The following is a 6,884-nucleotide window of genomic DNA, read 5'->3' as shown; positions in this document are numbered from 1 at the left end:
CTGTTAAAGAACAAAAGTCAATGAAGTAAATTAATTTTATTGGCCTTGGGACTTCCCTGGTGGCGCAGTGGTTAAGAATCTGCCTGCCAGTGCAGGAGACACGGGTTCAATCCCTGGTCTGGGAAGATCCCACGTGCTGTGGAGCAACTGAGCCCGTGCACCACAACTACTGAGCCTGCCTTCTAGAGCCTGCGAGCCACAACTACTGAGCCTGTGCGCCACAACTACCAAAGCCCGCGCACCTAGAGCTTGTGCTCTGCAACAAGAGAAGCCACCGCAATGAGAAGCCCGTGCACCGCAACGAAGAGTAGCCTCCACTCGCCGCAACTAGAGAAAGCTCGAGCGCAGCAACGAAGACCCAACACAGCCAAAAAAATATTTTAAAAATTAGAAAAATAAATAAAGATCTTATTGGCTTTAATTCAGCAACTCATGAATCAGACAGCACACAATTTAGGAGATAGACATGAGCTCCAAAGAGCTATGCAATGCAAGAGATTTCATAGGCAGAAGGGAGCAGGAAAAAGGAAGTTATACTAGACAAAAAGGATATTGGTCGTTGCAAGGTTACTCTCCTTTACAAGGGAATGGCAGGGCTCTATCAGGCAGATTACCTATCTAGTGATGATCAGGAAATTCCTGAGGGATTGGGACTGGTTTAAAATTCCATTTCTGGCAGAGCCAAAACTTTAAATTAAGTTTGATTTTGGTCACGTGGGGCTTAGCATGAGCTACTCCATTTTGGGCCTGTTGTCTCATCTTTAAAACTCCTATAGGTGAGTTCTAACAGGGCTCACCTAGTGGGTGAACAATGGTGCTATCTGCCAGTATGTAGAATTCTGGAGGGGTAAGTTTGCGGGTAGAGAGGCTGCTTGAAGAAGGGCTGAAGTCACATCAGGAGACTGCCCAGTCCCTGTAGGAGCAAATGTCTTCTATCGACAGCATCAGAGAACCTTGAGGGTGTGGAGCCAATGCCATAAAGACCACCTGCTGCCATTGGAGGACACGTGCAAGCTGCTGTGTCAAGGGGCCAGGTAGCTGTCCTGGTTGCCCTCTGGTACATGCACCCTAGTGCCAGGCCTCAGCATGTTGCCAACTGATGTTTCAGTAGGAGAGGTGCTCATCCGTGCGCTGAGGCTCTGTTCCAGCCGTCCGAACCACCCCAGGTTCTTTGTCAATGCCCCAGCCGCCAAGGATGGAAAGAGAGAATGGATCCTGGCACCAGAGAGCTATTGATGAGATGGAAGAGAAACCAATGGCACATGAAAACTGAATAACTGAGGAGAGTTCAAGGGGTGACATATAAAATTGTAACTGTTAAGGAAACGGGCCAAGAGGTGGTACAAAATGCCAAGGCTAGCAATATTTGAAATGATAAAAACAAAGCAACAGGCCCAAAATGGAGTAGCTCATGCTAAGGGCCAAGCCACCAACATAAAACTTAACTAAAAGTTTTGGGGGAATTTCCTGGTGCTCCAGTGGGTAAGACCCCGTGCTCCCAATGCAGGGGGCCCAGGTTCGATCCCTGATCAGGAAACTAGATCCCACATGCATGCCGCAACGAAGAGCCTACAGGCTGCAATGAAGAGCCCGCATACCGCAACTAACACCTGCTGCAGACAAAATAAATAAATAAATTTTTTAAAAAAGTTTTGGCTCCTCCAAAAGTGGAATTTTAAACCAGCCCCAGTCCATCAGGAATTTCCTGATCAGCACTAGTTAGGTAATCTGCCTGATAGACCCCTGCCATTCCCTTGTAAAGGAAAGTAACCTTATAACCAACCCGCTTTTTTGCCTTGTATAACTTCGTTGTTCCTGCTCCCTTCTGCCTATAAAAGTCTTTCATTTTGCAAAGCTCCTCAGAGGTCCTTTCTATCTGCTAGGTTGGATGCTGCCTGATTCATGAATTGCTGAATAAGGCCAACAAGATCTTTAAAATTTGCTCAGTTGAATTTCGTTTTTTAACAGGAAGCTATTACCGCCTGTAGGAGCAGGCTACCTGACAGAAGCTGTGGCCTTCAGTTTAGGGACATACTCAACCCATGGTCCAATACAAAGTGAGCTGGGGGAATAAGTACCTGAACCTGACTCTCCCTCTGACCTTCTGCCAGGGCCTGCCACTGGTCCAACCCAACAGGAAGCTGGAGGGCAGTCCAAGAAGGTCAGCTTTCCAAGTCTTAAGGCAGGGTTGAGAAGAACCAAGAGTTAATAGCGGGGGGGGCTGGGGGGGGGGAGATGCAACTGGAAAATATCCAACATACCCAAAAAGGAAAATGGGGACTGCTCGTCTATGCCTAATGTGTCCATGAATTTCCTTTTGAACTATGTGAAAGGAAAACAAAAATGGAGTCAGTATTGCTAAGAGAGCTCACTCAAATGGAGCCAGGAGGTAATTGAGGAAGTGGGACTTATACACATCTCAGCCAGGATGGAATCTGAACTTTTGACCACTTATTGACTTATAAAGGCAGGCATCCAGAACATCTACACATGTTCCAGAAACTTAAGATACTTATCAGACCCTTACCCTAAATAACTCATGACAGCCTAACCCTTAAGGGCAAATATTTCTTTTTTGCATTAGAGCCAATCATAATTCTTGCAAGACAACTTTAACAATCTTGTGGCTTTTGCCTTTATAAGCCCCTGATCCTTTCTCTTCTTCAGAACACTCCTTCGGTTTTACCCAAATCTGTGTCTCCCAATTTGCGATTCCCAAGACCCCAAATAAAGCTCTTTGTTCTATGGACACAGAAAAATTAGGATCGCTAAGCCAAAGAGCGTTGCTCACCACCCAATTCTGCGAGGGTTAAGTTATAACCCACTGCAGTTGCTGACCTGACAGTTGCACTCCAAGAGGAATTTAAAGAAAAAAACAGGATGAGGCACCTTGTACTTTGGATACACATGAACAGGCAGGCCCATAGATAGTTAGATGTATATCTCAGGAAACATTTTAATGGCCCTGGATTTCTGAAACTTCCCATACATAGAAAAGCACTAAAACTATTAACTTGAGACATCTGTTCTTTATGATTTGCAGTATCTTTTTCTTTTGATGCACGCATTTGAAATTCTGTACCAAGATATATGCTTGACTACACTTATTTCCTAGCCAAAAATCGTATTTAAACTGGCTTCTCCCCTACCGCTTCAGAGCAGTTCATCAGAGCTGAGTGGCTCTCTCCTAGGCTTTAGTCCTCAGCAAGACCCCAGATAAAACTCAAACTCACAACACTAACTTTGTGTCTTTCTATAAGTCAACAGTTCTTTGCAGCCTTGGTACTAATTATTGTTCGACAAATAATGTTCCTGATAACTTGTCTCCATAGGGGTGGGGCTGAAGGGGGTTGGGGGGGGGATGGGAAATGAACATTCATAACCACCCAAAGGAAAGAGTTGTTTGTTTTGTCTGTTTGAGAACAGAATGTTCCCATCACAGAGGAGCTCGAGCAGGTTCTGTGTTTGGGGTGTGCTTATGCAACGGGACAGCAGCTAACGTGGACAGCACCCAGACTGGTGTGGTCAAACAGATCCAGCAGATCGGCCCCTCCAGTGTTTGCACCGCTGCAGAAGCAGTCTCTTTGCTCTGTTTGCTCTGCTCAGAGAGCAGCTCTGTTTTGAAGTCCTGCCCCGCTCCCTGAGGCTCAGCCCACCTCAGCCACTACCTGATTTCTCTGAGAGCCACAGCACAGAGCCTGTAGCAAGGAGGTCTCTTCCGTCCTCCGGTTGGGGGCCTATTCTTGGAGCTCTGTTTCCTGAGTGTTTTACCTCCTTTCACATTGGGCCAGTTTGCTTGGCAGGAGCCCTGGGCAGAGCTTCTCCAACTTTAATGTGCATGGGAATGCAAATCACTTGAGGTTAAACAGGTTTAACTGGTTAAACTGCAGATTCTAATTTGGGAGGTGTGAGAGGGGGCAAAGACTATGTCTGACAAATTCACAGGTGTGCCCATGTTGTGTTCCTGTACCGGGCTTTGAGTAGCAAAGAACTGTGAATGTAAATCACCAGCTCTTAATTCTGCTGCACAGTATAATTCCCTGGGGAGCTTTTAAAGTGTTTACATTGCACATCAGTTAAATGCAAAGCTTTGTGGGTGGGGCCCAAGTGTTCCTACTTCTTTACCTCCCCAGGTGATCCCAACATGTAGCCAAAGTTGACAACCTGGGAGTGCAGGATCCTTCCTTTTACCCTGATTCCCTGCAGCGTGCAAAAGCCACAGGCTGAAGAGCTTTGTTCATTTGCGTGTTTTCAAATTTAAAATGTATCAGTTTTCTGACTTTGAAAAAGAAGGGGGAAAGGTCCCCCCTAATTTTTACCTTCTATTTTGTTTTTTTTAATTTTTGGCTGCACCACGTGACTTGTGGGGTTCTTAATTCCCTGACCAGGGATCGAACCCAGGCTCGCAACAGTGGAAGCTTGGAGTCCTAACCACTGGACCGCCAGGGAATTTCCTTTACCTCCTATTTTGAAATGTGAAGAGATAAGTTTGGGTATGGTGAGTGAGGATGGGGGTCCGGGCTGTGGCCGAAGAAAGATCAGAATGTACAACTGAGAATCAGCTGTAGCCAAATGACAGAAAGAAAATTGTCCTGGTGGGATTTTCACTCCTTCTGGTCACAAACCCTGAGCCCCTCTTTGTGGGGAAAAACAGGAAATCAAAAAATGTGTTCTCTTTTACAAAGTGATGTTTGTAAGTGAATTTTTTAACTACTTTCTAACTTATATCAAAGAAATACTGATACTTTAAGTAATACTAAAAAGGATTTAAAATGGAATTCAGCCCCCCTTCCCTTACCAGGAATTCACACACATCCTTCCCCCACCCCTTACCCCTCTAAGCCCTCCCCTATCTTCCTCCAAAAAGATTACGGTATGCCTCTGGATGCAGGGGTACAGACGGGATCAGGAAGGCTCTCAAGGGGAGTTGAAACTCTATTGGTAATGGGTAAGGGATCTGTCTATCTTTGTGTCAGGCCATAGACATGGGGAAGAAAGACTATGGAATCTGTTTTTGTTTATTGCTGTATTCCAAGTGTTGGATGGCAGGGGTATGTAATGATAACTGCCGCAGGGTGCAGTGATGGGGCCAGCAACTCGAGCTGTAAAAGAATTTACCGAGTCAGAAGCAAGGGTAGAAAGCGAGATTTACTGAGTACACTGCAAGGGAGCAGCGGGTGAGACCAAGAGGGGGTCTGCCCCCGGGGGAGAGAAACTGGACTTCTTTTATGGTCCCTTCTGGTCACCCTCGGATTAATGTTCCACCCACGTGGTGGTTAGGCCTGGGTGTGTGGTTGCTCAATCTTCCAGGACCACCAACTGCTTGTGACTGCTGGTAATTTTCCACTGGGGGAGGGTGCAATTGTCTTATCTTGAAATGACCTTCCCAGCCTAAGATGGGAAGCTATTGTTAAGCTCCACAATAACCTCTGAACTGAGAAGGAACTTTGAGACCAAAGAAATGAAGCAGGCAACTCCATAAAATGCAATTATGAAGTATGTTGTAGGTAATTTGCATACAGGAAGGATCAGGCAGATGACCATCCAGAGGCATTAGCAGCTGTACTCGGCGCCGCTGAAAGAGGTACAGGGGGATTCAAAGTATTACCGAATTGGTTGACTGGACCCGCGACCTTTTGTCTCAGCCAGGGAGCTTCTTTTCCCGATTAGATTCACGCAGCCAATTATTAAACCGATGCTGAGACTGGAACAGCACAAGCTTTATTCAATGGCCAAAGAATGGAGAACCAGAAACCTAGTTCACAAATCAACTTCTCAACCCAGTTCGGGCAGAGACGCCAAATATATAGTAGGGTCGAGGTTAAAGGTAGGGAATTGGAAAGAGTGGGAGGAATATTTAAGAACAGGGGTGTGGTTTGGACGCAGAACTGATGCAACACGCCTTTTCAGTCCTTGAATGGGTTTTTCCGGTTGTTGTCATGGCAATTGTCAACTGTCAGGTGCTGGTGGGTGTGTCTTTCAGCATCCTAATGTATTACAATGAGTGTATAATGAGGCTCAAGATCTACTGGAAGTCATATCTTCCACCATCTTGGGCCTAGGTGGTTCTAAGAAGTCCGTGTTTTTTTGGTTTCTATTCAAGGAAGGGGCAGGAGTATGATTCTGGGACAAGAGCCTTGGTAAAACATTGAGCCAAAGCCAAAGATAGAATCTGACCACTAATGAAGAAGCACATTCATATCAACCGGAACCGGAGGTTTCTCCTCCCCCTGGGGGACTCATGACCATTATTCCTCAGGGACCATTAACCATCTGTATCAGCAAAAGGCATTATTCCAGTTCTAGGATCAGAGGAAGGCAAAGGTAAGAATTGATAGGGAGGGACTTCCCTGGTGGCGCAGTGGATAAAACTCCATGCTCCCAATGTAGGGGGCCTGGGTTCCATCCCTGGTTAGGGAACTAGATCCCACATGCATGCCACAACTAAGGAGCCCGCGTGCAGCAAAAAAGGAGTTGTCGAGCGGCAACTGAGGAGCCCGCCTGCCACAACTAAGGGGCCCACGTGCTGCAACTAAGACTGGTGCAACCAAATAAATTTAAAAAAAAAAGAAAAAAGAATTGATAGGGAACATATCTGGCTTGGGCGCATTTCTTGTGAGTAGGCTAAAACTCCGTCATGCAGAAAGGGGATTGCAGGCCTAAAATGGAGCTGACAAACTAGAGTCCGTGCTTCAGCCACACACCAAATACTTAGAATAGCACTTGGTACATAGCAGATGCTCAGTAAACACTTGTTGAATAAATAAATGAACATTCTCTAAATCTAAGCCAGGTCTTTTCTCTTGTGACACTTCTTACGTTCAGCTTATGCCATATTTATGTTTTTATAGATCTTATGCCCCTTGCTGGTTTGAGAGCTCCTG

The sequence above is a fragment of the Balaenoptera physalus genome (genome assembly GCF_965194825.1).
Source record: "Balaenoptera physalus genome assembly, chromosome: 11".
Classification (NCBI taxonomy): domain Eukaryota; kingdom Metazoa; phylum Chordata; class Mammalia; order Artiodactyla; family Balaenopteridae; genus Balaenoptera; species Balaenoptera physalus.
This window is presented reverse-complemented; position numbering follows the sequence as displayed.